The sequence below is a fragment of the Xyrauchen texanus genome, chromosome 1 (genome assembly GCF_025860055.1).
Source record: "Xyrauchen texanus isolate HMW12.3.18 chromosome 1, RBS_HiC_50CHRs, whole genome shotgun sequence".
Lineage (NCBI taxonomy): Eukaryota > Metazoa > Chordata > Actinopteri > Cypriniformes > Catostomidae > Xyrauchen > Xyrauchen texanus.
In genome coordinates, this window is record NC_068276.1 from 4,058,577 (window position 1) to 4,077,549 (window position 18,973).

At 31.2% G+C, this 18,973-nt stretch overlaps 1 protein-coding gene across 1 annotated transcript in view; it reads left to right on the forward strand.

Moving 5' to 3' along the window:
* LOC127620854 (uncharacterized) overlaps window positions 1-18,973 on the forward strand; it is a 103,094-nt gene that overhangs the window by 53,643 nt on the left and 30,478 nt on the right. The window lies entirely within an intron of this gene.

An 18,973-nucleotide genomic window follows, 5' to 3' on the forward strand; every position in this document is an offset into this window, starting at 1 on the left:
TATGATAACCGTCTCAGAAAATATCACGGTATCACGGTATTACACAATTACTATTATCAGTGAAAACAGAAGGGTTATTTATTTATTTATGAGCAAACACTTTATTATAATTGAAACCATTTATTTTATTGAAGTATGTGTAAAAAAAGTCTCCCTTTTGAAAATAAAATAAATAGAAAAAATAAGAAAGCTAAAAGAATAAATAGAATTATAAACATGATAAAAACAGCATGTAACTATAACATGTTATATAACTAAAGCATGTTAGTGTTAAATAAACAATAACATCAGCTGTGTGAGCTTTTAATGTCCGATGATTATTAACAGTTAATATATATTGCTATATACAGTGAGAGCAGACTGTTCCTGTCTGTATCTTTATCTCAGTGTTTCTCAACTGGTTTATAGTAATATATTGATTATTAACAGTTAATATATACTGTAGATGTGTGTCAGTGAGGTCAGACTGTTTCTGTCTGTACCTTTATCTCAGTGTTACTCAACTGGTTTATAGTAATATATTGATTATTACAGTTAATATATACTGTAGATGTGTGTCAGTGAGGTCAGACTGTTTCTGTCTGTACCTTTATCTCAGTGTTACTCAACTGGTTTATAGTAATATATTGATTATTAACAGTTAATATATACTGTAGATGTGTGTCAGTGAGGTCAGACTGTTTCTGTCTGTACCTTTATCTCAGTGTTACTCAACTGGTTTATAGTAATATATTGATTATTACAGTTAATATATACTGTAGATGTGTGTCAGTGAGGTCAGACTGTTTCTGTCTGTATCTTTATCTCAGTGTTACTCAACTGGTTTATAGTAATATATTGATTATTACAGTTAATATATACTGTAGATGTGTGTCAGTGAGATCAGACTGTTTCTGTCTGTATCTTTATCTCAGTGTTACTCAACTGGTTTATAGTAATATATTGATTATTAACAGTTAATATATACTGTAGATGTGTGTCTGTGAGATCAGACTGTTTCTGTCTGTATCTTTATCTCAGTGTTACTCAACTGGTTTATAGTAATATATTGATTATTAACAGTTAATATATACTGTAGATGTGTGTCAGTGAGATCAGACTGTTTCTGTCTGTATCTTTATCTCAGTGTTACTCAACTGGTTTATAGTAATATATTGATTATTAACAGTTAATATATACTGTAGATGTGTGTCTGTGAGATCAGACTGTTTCTGTCTGTATCTTTATCTCAGTGTTACTCAACTGGTTTATAGTAATATATTGATTATTACAGTTAATATATACTGTAGATGTGTGTCAGTGAGGGCAGACTGTTTCTGTCTGTATCTTTATCTCAGTGTTACTCAACTGGTTTATAGTAATATATTGATTATTACAGTTAATATATACTGTAGATGTGTGACAGTGAGATCAGACTGTTTCTGTCTGTATCTTTATCTCAGTGTTACTCAACTGGTTTATAGTAATATATTGATTATTACAGTTAATATATACTGTAGATGTGTGTCTGTGAGATCAGACTGTTTCTGTCTGTATCTTTATCTCAGTGTTACTCAACTGTTTATAGTAATATATTGATTATTACAGTTAATATATACTGTAGATGTGTGTCAGTGAGATCAGACTGTTTCTGTCTGTATCTTTATCTCAGTGTTACTCAACTGGTTTATAGTAATATATTGATTATTACAGTTAATATATACTGTAGATGTGTGTCAGTGAGATCAGACTGTTTCTGTGTGTATCTTTATCTCAGTGTTACTCAACTGGTTTATAGTAATATATTGATTATTACAGTTAATATATACTGTAGATGTGTGTCAGTGAGGTCAGACTGTTTCTGTGTGTATCTTTATCTCAGTGTTACTCAACTGTTTATAGTAATATATTGATTATTACAGTTAATATATACTGTAGATGTGTGTCAGTGAGATCAGACTGTTTCTGTCTGTATCTTTATCTCAGTGTTACTCAACTGGTTTATAGTAATATATTGATTATTACAGTTAATATATACTGTAGATGTGTGTCAGTGAGATCAGACTGTTTCTGTCTGTATCTTTATCTCAGTGTTACTCAACTGGTTTATAGTAATATATTGATTATTACAGTTAATATATACTGTAGATGTGTGTCAGTGAGGTCAGACTGTTTCTGTGTGTATCTTTATCTCAGTGTTACTCAACTGTTTATAGTAATATATTGATTATTACAGTTAATATATACTGTAGATGTGTGTCAGTGAGATCAGACTGTTTCTGTCTGTATCTTTATCTCAGTGTTACTCAACTGGTTTATAGTAATATATTGATTATTACAGTTAATATATACTGTAGATGTGTGTCAGTGAGATCAGACTGTTTCTGTCTGTATCTTTATCTCAGTGTTACTCAACTGGTTTATAGTAATATATTGATTATTACAGTTAATATATACTGTAGATGTGTGTCAGTGAGATCAGACTGTTTCTGTCTGTATCTTTATCTCAGTGTTACTCAACTGGTTTATAGTAATATATTGATTATTACAGTTAATATATACTGTAGATGTGTGTCAGTGAGGTCAGACTGTTTCTGTCTGTATCTTTATCTCAGTGTTACTCAACTGGTTTATAGTAATATATTGATTATTACAGTTAATATATACTGTAGATGTGTGTCAGTGAGGTCAGACTGTTTCTGTCTGTACCTTTATCTCAGTGTTACTCAACTGGTTTATAGTAATATATTGATTATTAACAGTTAATATATACTGTAGATGTGTGTCAGTGAGATCAGACTGTTTCTGTCTGTATCTTTATCTCAGTGTTACTCAACTGGTTTATAGTAATATATTGATTATTAACAGTTAATATATACTGTAGATGTGTGTCAGTGAGGTCAGACTGTTTCTGTCTGTATCTTTATCTCAGTGTTTCTCAACTGGTTTATAGTAATATATTGATTATTAACAGTTAATATATACTGTAGATGTGTGTCAGTGAGATCAGACTGTTTCTGTCTGTATCTTTATCTCAGTGTTACTCAACTGTTTATAGTAATATATTGATTATTAACAGTTAATATATACTGTAGATGTGTGTCAGTGAGATCAGACTGTTTCTGTCTGTACCTTTATCTCAGTGTTACTCAACTGGTTTATAGTAATATATTGATTATTACAGTTAATATATACTGTAGATGTGTGACAGTGAGGTCAGACTGTTTCCGTCTGTATCTTTATCTCAGTGTTACTCAACTGGTTTATAGTAATATATTGATTATTACAGTTAATATATACTGTAGATGTGTGTCAGTGAGATCAGACTGTTTCTGTCTGTACCTTTATCTCAGTGTTACTCAACTGGTTTATAGTAATATATTGATTATTAACAGTTAATATATACTGTAGATGTGTGTCAGTGAGATCAGACTGTTTCTGTCTGTACCTTTATCTCAGTGTTACTCAACTGGTTTATAGTAATATATTGATTATTAACAGTTAATATATACTGTAGATGTGTGTCAGTGAGGTCAGACTGTTTCTGTGTGTATCTTTATCTCAGTGTTACTCAACTGTTTATAGTAATATATTGATTATTACAGTTAATATATACTGTAGATGTGTGTCAGTGAGGTCAGACTGTTCCTGTCTGTATCTTTATCTCAGTGTTTCTCAACTGGTTTATAGTAATATATTGATTATTACAGTTAATATATACTGTAGATGTGTGACAGTGAGGTCAGACTGTTCCTGTCTGTATCTTTATCTCAGTGTTACTCAACTGGTTTATAGTAATATATTGATTATTACAGTTAATATATACTGTAGATGTGTGTCAGTGAGGTCAGACTGTTTCCGTCTGTATCTTTATCTCAGTGTTTCTCAACTGGTTTATAGTAATATATTGATTATTACAGTTAATATATACTGTAGATGTGTGACAGTGAGGTCAGACTGTTTCTGTCTGTATCTTTATCTCAGTGTTTCTCAACTGGTTTATAGTAATATATTGATTATTACAGTTAATATATACTGTAGATGTGTGACAGTGAGGTCAGACTGTTCCTGTCTGTATCTTTATCTCAGTGTTACTCAACTGGTTTATAGTAATATATTGATTATTAACAGTTAATATATACTGTAGATGTGTGTCAGTGAGATCAGACTGTTTCTGTCTGTATCTTTATCTCAGTGTTACTCAACTGGTTTATAGTAATATATTGATTATTAACAGTTAATATATACTGTAGATGTGTGTCAGTGAGATCAGACTGTTTCTGTCTGTATCTTTATCTCAGTGTTACTCAACTGGTTTATAGTAATATATTGATTATTACAGTTAATATATACTGTAGATGTGTGTCAGTGAGGTCAGACTGTTTCCGTCTGTATCTTTATCTCAGTGTTTCTCAACTGGTTTATAGTAATATATTGATTATTACAGTTAATATATACTGTAGATGTGTGACAGTGAGGTCAGACTGTTTCTGTCTGTATCTTTATCTCAGTGTTTCTCAACTGGTTTATAGTAATATATTGATTATTACAGTTAATATATACTGTAGATGTGTGACAGTGAGGTCAGACTGTTCCTGTCTGTATCTTTATCTCAGTGTTACTCAACTGGTTTATAGTAATATATTGATTATTAACAGTTAATATATACTGTAGATGTGTGTCAGTGAGATCAGACTGTTTCTGTCTGTATCTTTATCTCAGTGTTACTCAACTGGTTTATAGTAATATATTGATTATTACAGTTAATATATACTGTAGATGTGTGTCAGTGAGGTCAGACTGTTTCCGTCTGTATCTTTATCTCAGTGTTACTCAACTGTTTATAGTAATATATTGATTATTACAGTTAATATATACTGTAGATGTGTGTCACTGAGGTCAGACTGTTTCCGTCTGTATCTTTATCTCAGTGTTACTCAACTGGTTTATAGTAATATATTGATTATTACAGTTAATATATACTGTAGATGTGTGTCAGTGAGGTCAGACTGTTTCTGTCTGTATCTTTATCTCAGTGTTACTCAACTGGTTTATAGTAATATATTGATTATTACAGTTAATATATACTGTAGATGTGTGTCAGTGAGGTCAGACTGTTTCTGTCTGTATCTTTATCTCAGTGTTACTCAACTGGTTTATAGTAATATATTGATTATTACAGTTAATATATACTGTAGATGTGTGTCAGTGAGGTCAGACTGTTTCCGTCTGTATCTTTATCTCAGTGTTACTCAACTGGTTTATAGTAATATATTGATTATTAACAGTTAATATATACTGTAGATGTGTGTCACTGAGGTCAGACTGTTTCCGTCTGTATCTTTATCTCAGTGTTACTCAACTGGTTTATAGTAATATATTGATTATTAACAGTTAATATATACTGTAGATGTGTGACAGTGAGATCAGACTGTTTCTGTCTGTATCTTTATCTCAGTGTTTCTCAACTGGTTTATACTAATATATTGATTATTAACAGTTAATATATACTGTAGATGTGTGACAGTGAGATCAGACTGTTTCTGTCTGTATCTTTATCTCAGTGTTACTCAACTGGTTTATAGTAATATATTGATTATTACAGTTAATATATACTGTAGATGTGTGTCAGTGAGGTCAGACTGTTTCCGTCTGTATCTTTATCTCAGTGTTACTCAACTGTTTATAGTAATATATTGATTATTACAGTTAATATATACTGTAGATGTGTGTCAGTGAGGTCAGACTGTTTCCGTCTGTATCTTTATCTCAGTGTTACTCAACTGTTTATAGTAATATATTGATTATTACAGTTAATATATACTGTAGATGTGTGTCAGTGAGATCAGACTGTTTCCGTCTGTATCTTTATCTCAGTGTTACTCAACTGGTTTATAGTAATATATTGATTATTACAGTTAATATATACTGTAGATGTGTGTCAGTGAGGTCAGACTGTTTCTGTCTGTATCTTTATCTCAGTGTTACTCAACTGGTTTATAGTAATATATTGATTATTACAGTTAATATATACTGTAGATGTGTGTCAGTGAGGTCAGACTGTTTCTGTCTGTATCTTTATCTCAGTGTTACTCAACTGGTTTATAGTAATATATTGATTATTACAGTTAATATATACTGTAGATGTGTGTCAGTGAGGTCAGACTGTTTCTGTCTGTATCTTTATCTCAGTGTTACTCAACTGGTTTATAGTAATATATTGATTATTACAGTTAATATATACTGTAGATGTGTGTCAGTGAGGTCAGACTGTTTCTGTCTGTATCTTTATCTCAGTGTTACTCAACTGGTTTGTAGTAATATATTGATTATTACAGTTAATATATACTGTAGATGTGTGTCAGTGAGGTCAGACTGTTTCTGTCTGTATCTTTATCTCAGGTTACTCAACTGGTTTATAGTAATATATTGATTATTACAGTTAATATATACTGTAGATGTGTGTCAGTGAGGTCAGACTGTTTCTGTCTGTACCTTTATCTCAGTGTTACTCAACTGGTTTATAGTAATATATTGATTATTAACAGTTAATATATACTGTAGATGTGTGTCAGTGAGGTCAGACTGTTTCTGTCTGTATCTTTATCTCAGTGTTACTCAACTGGTTTATAGTAATATATTGATTATTAACAGTTAATATATACTGTAGATGTGTGTCAGTGAGGTCAGACTGTTTCTGTCTGTATCTTTATCTCAGGTTACTCAACTGGTTTATAGTAATATATTGATTATTACAGTTAATATATACTGTAGATGTGTGTCAGTGAGGTCAGACTGTTTCTGTCTGTATCTTTATCTCAGTGTTACTCAACTGGTTTATAGTAATATATTGATTATTACAGTTAATATATACTGTAGATGTGTGTCAGTGAGGTCAGACTGTTTCTGTCTGTATCTTTATCTCAGTGTTTCTCAACTGGTTTATAGTAATATATTGATTATTACAGTTAATATATACTGTAGATGTGTGTCAGTGAGGTCAGACTGTTTCTGTCTGTATCTTTATCTCAGTGTTACTCAACTGGTTTATAGTAATATATTGATTATTAACAGTTAATATATACTGTAGATGTGTGTCAGTGAGGTCAGACTGTTTCTGTCTGTATCTTTATCTCAGGTTACTCAACTGGTTTATAGTAATATATTGATTATTAACAGTTAATATATACTGTAGATGTGTGTCAGTGAGGTCAGACTGTTTCTGTCTGTATCTTTATCTCAGTGTTACTCAACTGGTTTATAGTAATATATTGATTATTAACAGTTAATATATACTGTAGATGTGTGTCAGTGAGGTCAGACTGTTTCTGTCTGTATCTTTATCTCAGTGTTACTCAACTGGTTTATAGTAATATATTGATTATTAACAGTTAATATATACTGTAGATGTGTGTCAGTGAGGGCAGACTGTTTCCGTCTGTATCTTTATCTCAGTGTTACTCAACTGTTTATAGTAATATATTGATTATTACAGTTAATATATACTGTAGATGTGTGTCAGTGAGGGCAGACTGTTTCCGTCTGTATCTTTATCTCAGTGTTACTCAACTGGTTTATAGTAATATATTGATTATTAACAGTTAATATATACTGTAGATGTGTGACGGTGAGATCAGACTGTTTCCGTCTGTATCTTTATCTCAGTGTTACTCAACTGGTTTATAGTAATATATTGATTATTACAGTTAATATATACTGTAGATGTGTGACGGTGAGATCAGGCTGTTTCTGTCTGTACCTTTATCTCAGTGTTTCTCAACTGGTTTATAGTAATATATTGATTATTACAGTTAATATATACTGTAGATGTGCGTCAGTGAGGTCAGACTGTTTCCGTCTGTATCTTTATCTCAGTGTTACTCAACTGGTTTATAGTAATATATTGATTATTAACAGTTAATATATACTGTAGATGTGTGTCAGTGAGATCAGACTGTTTCTGTCTGTATCTTTATCTCAGTGTTACTCAACTGGTTTATAGTAATATATTGATTATTACAGTTAATATATACTGTAGATGTGTGACGGTGAGATCAGACTGTTTCTGTCTGTACCTTTATCTCAGTGTTACTCAACTGGTTTATAGTAATATATTGATTATTACAGTTAATATATACTGTAGATGTGTGTCAGTGAGGTCAGACTGTTTCCGTCTGTATCTTTATCTCAGTGTTACTCAACTGGTTTATAGTAATATATTGATTATTAACAGTTAATATATACTGTAGATGTGTGTCAGTGAGATCAGACTGTTTCCGTCTGTATCTTTATCTCAGTGTTACTCAACTGGTTTATAGTAATATATTGATTATTAACAGTTAATATATACTGTAGATGTGTGACAGTGAGGTCAGACTGTTTCTGTGTGTATCTTTATCTCAGTGTTACTCAACTGGTTTATAGTAATATATTGATTATTACAGTTAATATATACTGTAGATGTGTGTCAGTGAGGTCAGACTGTTTCTGTCTGTATCTTTATCTCAGTGTTACTCAACTGGTTTATAGTAATATATTGATTATTACAGTTAATATATACTGTAGATGTGTGTCAGTGAGGTCAGACTGTTTCTGTGTGTATCTTTATCTCAGTGTTACTCAACTGGTTTATAGTAATATATTGATTATTACAGTTAATATATACTGTAGATGTGTGTCAGTGAGGTCAGACTGTTTCTGTCTGTATCTTTATCTCAGTGTTACTCAACTGTTTATAGTAATATATTGATTATTACAGTTAATATATACTGTAGATGTGTGTCAGTGAGGTCAGACTGTTTCCGTCTGTATCTTTATCTCAGTGTTACTCAACTGGTTTATAGTAATATATTGATTATTAACAGTTAATATATACTGTAGATGTGTGTCAGTGAGGTCAGACTGTTTCCGTCTGTATCTTTATCTCAGTGTTACTCAACTGGTTTATAGTAATATATTGATTATTAACAGTTAATATATACTGTAGATGTGTGTCAGTGAGATCAGACTGTTTCTGTCTGTACCTTTATCTCAGTGTTACTCAACTGGTTTATAGTAATATATTGATTATTAACAGTTAATATATACTGTAGATGTGTGTCAGTGAGATCAGACTGTTTCTGTCTGTATCTTTATCTCAGTGTTTCTCAACTGGTTTATAGTAATATATTGATTATTAACAGTTAATATATACTGTAGATGTGTGTCACTGAGGTCAGACTGTTTCTGTGTGTATCTTTATCTCAGTGTTACTCAACTGGTTTATAGTAATATATTGATTATTACAGTTAATATATACTGTAGATGTGTGTCAGTGAGGTCAGACTGTTTCTGTCTGTATCTTTATCTCAGTGTTACTCAACTGGTTTATAGTAATATATTGATTATTACAGTTAATATATACTGTAGATGTGTGTCAGTGAGGTCAGACTGTTTCTGTCTGTATCTTTATCTCAGTGTTACTCAACTGGTTTATAGTAATATATTGATTATTACAGTTAATATATACTGTAGATGTGTGTCAGTGAGATCAGACTGTTTCTGTCTGTATCTTTATCTCAGTGTTTCTCAACTGGTTTATAGTAATATATTGATTATTAACAGTTAATATATACTGTAGATGTGTGTCACTGAGGTCAGACTGTTTCTGTGTGTATCTTTATCTCAGTGTTACTCAACTGGTTTATAGTAATATATTGATTATTACAGTTAATATATACTGTAGATGTGTGTCAGTGAGGTCAGACTGTTTCTGTCTGTATCTTTATCTCAGTGTTACTCAACTGGTTTATAGTAATATATTGATTATTACAGTTAATATATACTGTAGATGTGTGTCAGTGAGGTCAGACTGTTTCTGTCTGTATCTTTATCTCAGTGTTACTCAACTGGTTTATAGTAATATATTGATTATTAACAGTTAATATATACTGTAGATGTGTGTCACTGAGGTCAGACTGTTTCTGTCTGTATCTTTATCTCAGTGTTACTCAACTGGTTTATAGTAATATATTGATTATTAACAGTTAATATATACTGTAGATGTGTGTCACTGAGGTCAGACTGTTTCTGTCTGTATCTTTATCTCAGTGTTACTCAACTGGTTTATAGTAATATATTGATTATTACAGTTAATATATACTGTAGATGTGTGTCAGTGAGGTCAGACTGTTTCTGTCTGTATCTTTATCTCAGTGTTACTCAACTGGTTTATAGTAATATATTGATTATTACAGTTAATATATACTGTAGATGTGTGTCAGTGAGGTCAGACTGTTTCTGTCTGTATCTTTATCTCAGTGTTACTCAACTGGTTTATAGTAATATATTGATTATTACAGTTAATATATACTGTAGATGTGTGTCAGTGAGGTCAGACTGTTTCTGTCTGTATCTTTATCTCAGTGTTTCTCAACTGGTTTATAGTAATATATTGATTATTACAGTTAATATATACTGTAGATGTGTGTCAGTGAGGTCAGACTGTTTCCGTCTGTATCTTTATCTCAGTGTTTCTCAACTGGTTTATAGTAATATATTGATTATTACAGTTAATATATACTGTAGATGTGTGTCAGTGAGGTCAGACTGTTTCCGTCTGTATCTTTATCTCAGTGTTACTCAACTGGTTTATAGTAATATATTGATTATTACAGTTAATATATACTGTAGATGTGTGACAGTGAGGTCAGGCTGTTCCTGTCTGTATCTTTATCTCAGTGTTACTCAACTGGTTTATAGTAATATATTGATTATTACAGTTAATATATACTGTAGATGTGTGTCAGTGAGGTCAGACTGTTTCCGTCTGTATCTTTATCTCAGTGTTACTCAACTGGTTTATAGTAATATATTGATTATTACAGTTAATATATACTGTAGATGTGTGTCAGTGAGGTCAGACTGTTTCTGTCTGTATCTTTATCTCAGTGTTACTCAACTGGTTTATAGTAATATATTGATTATTAACAGTTAATATATACTGTAGATGTGTGACAGTGAGATCAGACTGTTTCCGTCTGTATCTTTATCTCAGTGTTACTCAACTGGTTTATAGTAATATATTGATTATTAACAGTTAATATATACTGTAGATGTGTGACAGTGAGATCAGACTGTTTCTGTCTGTATCTTTATCTCAGTGTTACTCAACTGGTTTATAGTAATATATTGATTATTAACAGTTAATATATACTGTAGATGTGTGTCAGTGAGGTCAGACTGTTTCCGTCTGTATCTTTATCTCAGTGTTACTCAACTGGTTTATACTAATATATTGATTATTAACAGTTAATATATACTGTAGATGTGTGTCAGTGAGGTCAGACTGTTTCTGTCTGTATCTTTATCTCAGTGTTTCTCAACTGGTTTATAGTAATATATTGATTATTAACAGTTAATATATACTGTAGATGTGTGTCAGTGAGGTCAGACTGTTTCTGTCTGTATCTTTATCTCAGTGTTACTCAACTGTTTATAGTAATATATTGATTATTACAGTTAATATATACTGTAGATGTGTGTCGGTGAGGTCAGACTGTTTCTGTCTGTATCTTTATCTCAGTGTTACTCAACTGGTTTATAGTAATATATTGATTATTATAGTTAATATATACTGTAGATGTGTGTCAGTGAGGTCAGACTGTTTCTGTCTGTATCTTTATCTCAGTGTTACTCAACTGTTTATAGTAATATATTGATTATTAACAGTTAATATATACTGTAGATGTGTGTCAGTGAGGTCAGACTGTTTCCGTCTGTATCTTTATCTCAGTGTTTCTCAACTGGTTTATAGTAATATATTGATTATTACAGTTAATATATACTGTAGATGTGTGTCAGTGAGGGCAGACTGTTTCCGTCTGTATCTTTATCTCAGTGTTACTCAACTGGTTTATAGTAATATATTGATTATTAACAGTTAATATATACTGTAGATGTGTGACGGTGAGATCAGACTGTTTCCGTCTGTATCTTTATCTCAGTGTTACTCAACTGGTTTATAGTAATATATTGATTATTACAGTTAATATATACTGTAGATGTGTGACGGTGAGATCAGGCTGTTTCTGTCTGTACCTTTATCTCAGTGTTTCTCAACTGGTTTATAGTAATATATTGATTATTACAGTTAATATATACTGTAGATGTGTGCCAGTGAGGTCAGACTGTTTCCGTCTGTATCTTTATCTCAGTGTTACTCAACTGGTTTATAGTAATATATTGATTATTACAGTTAATATATACTGTAGATGTGTGTCAGTGAGATCAGACTGTTTCTGTCTGTATCTTTATCTCAGTGTTACTCAACTGGTTTATAGTAATATATTGATTATTACAGTTAATATATACTGTAGATGTGTGACGGTGAGATCAGACTGTTTCTGTCTGTACCTTTATCTCAGTGTTACTCAACTGGTTTATAGTAATATATTGATTATTACAGTTAATATATACTGTAGATGTGTGTCAGTGAGGTCAGACTGTTTCCGTCTGTATCTTTATCTCAGTGTTACTCAACTGGTTTATAGTAATATATTGATTATTAACAGTTAATATATACTGTAGATGTGTGTCAGTGAGATCAGACTGTTTCCGTCTGTATCTTTATCTCAGTGTTACTCAACTGGTTTATAGTAATATATTGATTATTAACAGTTAATATATACTGTAGATGTGTGACAGTGAGGTCAGACTGTTTCTGTGTGTATCTTTATCTCAGTGTTACTCAACTGGTTTATAGTAATATATTGATTATTACAGTTAATATATACTGTAGATGTGTGTCAGTGAGGTCAGACTGTTTCTGTCTGTATCTTTATCTCAGTGTTACTCAACTGGTTTATAGTAATATATTGATTATTACAGTTAATATATACTGTAGATGTGTGTCAGTGAGGTCAGACTGTTTCTGTGTGTATCTTTATCTCAGTGTTACTCAACTGGTTTATAGTAATATATTGATTATTACAGTTAATATATACTGTAGATGTGTGTCAGTGAGGTCAGACTGTTTCTGTCTGTATCTTTATCTCAGTGTTACTCAACTGTTTATAGTAATATATTGATTATTACAGTTAATATATACTGTAGATGTGTGTCAGTGAGGTCAGACTGTTTCCGTCTGTATCTTTATCTCAGTGTTACTCAACTGGTTTATAGTAATATATTGATTATTAACAGTTAATATATACTGTAGATGTGTGTCAGTGAGGTCAGACTGTTTCCGTCTGTATCTTTATCTCAGTGTTACTCAACTGGTTTATAGTAATATATTGATTATTAACAGTTAATATATACTGTAGATGTGTGTCAGTGAGATCAGACTGTTTCTGTCTGTACCTTTATCTCAGTGTTACTCAACTGGTTTATAGTAATATATTGATTATTAACAGTTAATATATACTGTAGATGTGTGTCAGTGAGATCAGACTGTTTCTGTCTGTATCTTTATCTCAGTGTTTCTCAACTGGTTTATAGTAATATATTGATTATTAACAGTTAATATATACTGTAGATGTGTGTCACTGAGGTCAGACTGTTTCTGTGTGTATCTTTATCTCAGTGTTACTCAACTGGTTTATAGTAATATATTGATTATTACAGTTAATATATACTGTAGATGTGTGTCAGTGAGGTCAGACTGTTTCCGTCTGTATCTTTATCTCAGTGTTACTCAACTGGTTTATAGTAATATATTGATTATTACAGTTAATATATACTGTAGATGTGTGTCAGTGAGATCAGACTGTTTCTGTCTGTATCTTTATCTCAGTGTTTCTCAACTGGTTTATAGTAATATATTGATTATTAACAGTTAATATATACTGTAGATGTGTGTCACTGAGGTCAGACTGTTTCTGTGTGTATCTTTATCTCAGTGTTACTCAACTGGTTTATAGTAATATATTGATTATTACAGTTAATATATACTGTAGATGTGTGTCAGTGAGGTCAGACTGTTTCCGTCTGTATCTTTATCTCAGTGTTACTCAACTGGTTTATAGTAATATATTGATTATTACAGTTAATATATACTGTAGATGTGTGTCAGTGAGGTCAGACTGTTTCTGTCTGTATCTTTATCTCAGTGTTACTCAACTGGTTTATAGTAATATATTGATTATTAACAGTTAATATATACTGTAGATGTGTGTCACTGAGGTCAGACTGTTTCTGTGTGTATCTTTATCTCAGTGTTACTCAACTGGTTTATAGTAATATATTGATTATTACAGTTAATATATACTGTAGATGTGTGTCAGTGAGGTCAGACTGTTTCCGTCTGTATCTTTATCTCAGTGTTACTCAACTGGTTTATAGTAATATATTGATTATTACAGTTAATATATACTGTAGATGTGTGTCAGTGAGGTCAGACTGTTTCTGTCTGTATCTTTATCTCAGTGTTTCTCAACTGGTTTATAGTAATATATTGATTATTACAGTTAATATATACTGTAGATGTGTGTCAGTGAGGTCAGACTGTTTCTGTCTGTATCTTTATCTCAGTGTTTCTCAACTGGTTTATAGTAATATATTGATTATTACAGTTAATATATACTGTAGATGTGTGTCAGTGAGGTCAGACTGTTTCCGTCTGTATCTTTATCTCAGTGTTTCTCAACTGGTTTATAGTAATATATTGATTATTACAGTTAATATATACTGTAGATGTGTGTCAGTGAGGTCAGACTGTTTCTGTCTGTATCTTTATCTCAGTGTTACTCAACTGGTTTATAGTAATATATTGATTATTACAGTTAATATATACTGTAGATGTGTGACAGTGAGGTCAGACTGTTCCTGTCTGTATCTTTATCTCAGTGTTACTCAACTGGTTTATAGTAATATATTGATTATTACAGTTAATATATACTGTAGATGTGTGTCAGTGAGGTCAGACTGTTTCTGTCTGTATCTTTATCTCAGTGTTACTCAACTGGTTTATAGTAATATATTGATTATTACAGTTAATATATACTGTAGATGTGTGTCAGTGAGGTCAGACTGTTTCTGTCTGTATCTTTATCTCAGTGTTACTCAACTGGTTTATAGTAATATATTGATTATTACAGTTAATATATACTGTAGATGTGTGTCAGTGAGGTCAGACTGTTTCCGTCTGTATCTTTATCTCAGTGTTACTCAACTGGTTTATAGTAATATATTGATTATTAACAGTTAATATATACTGTAGATGTGTGACAGTGAGATCAGACTGTTTCCGTCTGTATCTTTATCTCAGTGTTACTCAACTGGTTTATAGTAATATATTGATTATTAACAGTTAATATATACTGTAGATGTGTGACAGTGAGATCAGACTGTTTCTGTCTGTATCTTTATCTCAGTGTTACTCAACTGGTTTATAGTAATATATTGATTATTAACAGTTAATATATACTGTAGATGTGTGTCAGTGAGGTCAGACTGTTTCCGTCTGTATCTTTATCTCAGTGTTACTCAACTGGTTTATACTAATATATTGATTATTAACAGTTAATATATACTGTAGATGTGTGTCAGTGAGGTCAGACTGTTTCTGTCTGTATCTTTATCTCAGTGTTTCTCAACTGGTTTATAGTAATATATTGATTATTAACAGTTAATATATACTGTAGATGTGTGTCAGTGAGGTCAGACTGTTTCTGTCTGTATCTTTATCTCAGTGTTACTCAACTGTTTATAGTAATATATTGATTATTACAGTTAATATATACTGTAGATGTGTGTCGGTGAGGTCAGACTGTTTCTGTCTGTATCTTTATCTCAGTGTTACTCAACTGGTTTATAGTAATATATTGATTATTATAGTTAATATATACTGTAGATGTGTGTCAGTGAGGTCAGACTGTTTCTGTCTGTATCTTTATCTCAGTGTTACTCAACTGTTTATAGTAATATATTGATTATTAACAGTTAATATATACTGTAGATGTGTGTCAGTGAGGTCAGACTGTTTCCGTCTGTATCTTTATCTCAGTGTTTCTCAACTGGTTTATAGTAATATATTGATTATTACAGTTAATATATACTGTAGATGTGTGTCACTGAGATCAGACTGTTTCCGTCTGTATCTTTATCTCAGTGTTACTCAACTGGTTTATAGTAATATATTGATTATTACAGTTAATATATACTGTAGATGTGTGACAGTGAGATCAGACTGTTTCTGTGTGTATCTTTATCTCAGTGTTACTCAACTGTTTATAGTAATATATTGATTATTACAGTTAATATATACTGTAGATGTGTGTCACTGAGATCAGACTGTTTCTGTCTGTATCTTTATCTCAGTGTTACTCAACTGGTTTATAGTAATATATTGATTATTACAGTTAATATATACTGTAGATGTGTGACAGTGAGATCAGACTGTTTCTGTGTGTATCTTTATCTCAGTGTTACTCAACTGTTTATAGTAATATATTGATTATTACAGTTAATATATACTGTAGATGTGTGACAGTGAGATCAGACTGTTTCTGTGTGTATCTTTATCTCAGTGTTACTCAACTGTTTATAGTAATATATTGATTATTACAGTTAATATATACTGTAGATGTGTGTCACTGAGATCAGACTGTTTCCGTCTGTATCTTTATCTCAGTGTTACTCAACTGGTTTATAGTAATATATTGATTATTACAGTTAATATATACTGTAGATGTGTGACAGTGAGATCAGACTGTTTCTGTGTGTATCTTTATCTCAGTGTTTCTCAACTGGTTTATAGTAATATATTGATTATTACAGTTAATATATACTGTAGATGTGTGTCAGTGAGGTCAGACTGTTTCTGTCTGTATCTTTATCTCAGTGTTACTCAACTGGTTTATAGTAATATATTGATTATTACAGTTAATATATACTGTAGATGTGTGTCAGTGAGGTCAGACTGTTTCTGTCTGTATCTTTATCTCAGTGTTACTCAACTGGTTTATAGTAATATATTGATTATTACAGTTAATATATACTGTAGATGTGTGTCAGTGAGGTCAGACTGTTTCTGTCTGTATCTTTATCTCAGTGTTACTCAACTGGTTTATAGTAATATATTGATTATTACAGTTAATATATACTGTAGATGTGTGACAGTGAGATCAGACTGTTTCTGTGTGTATCTTTATCTCAGTGTTACTCAACTGTTTATAGTAATATATTGATTATTACAGTTAATATATACTGTAGATGTGTGTCACTGAGATCAGACTGTTTCCGTCTGTATCTTTATCTCAGTGTTACTCAACTGGTTTATAGTAATATATTGATTATTACAGTTAATATATACTGTAGATGTGTGTCAGTGAGATCAGACTGTTTCTGTCTGTATCTTTATCTCAGTGTTTCTCAACTGGTTTATAGTAATATATTGATTATTACAGTTAATATATACTGTAGATGTGTGTCAGTGAGATCAGACTGTTTCTGTCTGTATCTTTATCTCAGTGTTACTCAACTGGTTTATAGTAATATATTGATTATTAACAGTTAATATATACTGTAGATGTGTGTCAGTGAGGTCAGACTGTTTCTGTCTGTATCTTTATCTCAGTGTTACTCAACTGGTTTATAGTAATATATTGATTATTACAGTTAATATATACTGTAGATGTGTGTCAGTGAGATCAGACTGTTTCTGTCTGTACCTTTATCTCAGTGTTACTCAACTGGTTTATAGTAATATATTGATTATTACAGTTAATATATACTGTAGATGTGTGTCAGTGAGGTCAGACTGTTTCTGTCTGTATCTTTATCTCAGTGTTACTCAACTGGTTTATAGTAATATATTGATTATTACAGTTAATATATACTGTAGATGTGTGTCAGTGAGATCAGACTGTTTCTGTCTGTATCTTTATCTCAGTGTTACTCAACTGGTTTATAGTAATATATTGATTATTAACAGTTAATATATACTGTAGATGTGTGTCAGTGAGATCAGACTGTTTCTGTCTGTATCTTTATCTCAGTGTTACTCAACTGGTTTATAGTAATATATTGATTATTAACAGTTAATATATACTGTAGATGTGTGTCAGTGAGGTCAGACTGTTTCTGTCTGTATCTTTATCTCAGTGTTACTCAACTGGTTTATAGTAATATATTGATTATTACAGTTAATATATACTGTAGATGTGTGTCAGTGAGGTCAGACTGTTTCTGTCTGTATCTTTATCTCAGTGTTACTCAACTGGTTTATAGTAATATATTGATTATTACAGTTAATATATACTGTAGATGTGTGTCAGTGAGGTCAGACTGTTTCTGTCTGTATCTTTATCTCAGTGTTACTCAACTGGTTTATAGTAATATATTGATTATTACAGTTAATATATACTGTAGATGTGTGTCAGTGAGATCAGACTGTTTCTGTCTGTATCTTTATCTCAGTGTTACTCAACTGGTTTATAGTAATATATTGATTATTAACAGTTAATATATACTGTAGATGTGTGTCAGTGAGGTCAGACTGTTTCTGTCTGTATCTTTATCTCAGTGTTACTCAACTGGTTTATAGTAATATATTGATTATTAACAGTTAATATATACTGTAGATGTGTGTCAGTGAGGTCAGACTGTTTCTGTCTGTATCTTTATCTCAGTGTTACTCAACTGGTTTATAGTAATATATTGATTATTACAGTTAATATATACTGTAGATGTGTGTACAGTGAGGTCAGACTGTTTCTGTCTGTATCTTTATCTCAGTGTTACTCAACTGGTTTATAGTAATATATTGATTATTACAGTTAATATATACTGTAGATGTGTGTCAGTGAGGTCAGACTGTTTCTGTCTGTATCTTTATCTCAGTGTTACTCAACTGGTTTATAGTAATATATTGATTATTAACAGTTAATATATACTGTAGATGTGTGTGCAGTGAGGTCAGACTGTTTCTGTCTGTATCTTTATCTCAGTGTTACTCAACTGGTTTATAGTAATATATTGATTATTAACAGTTAATATATACTGTAGATGTGTG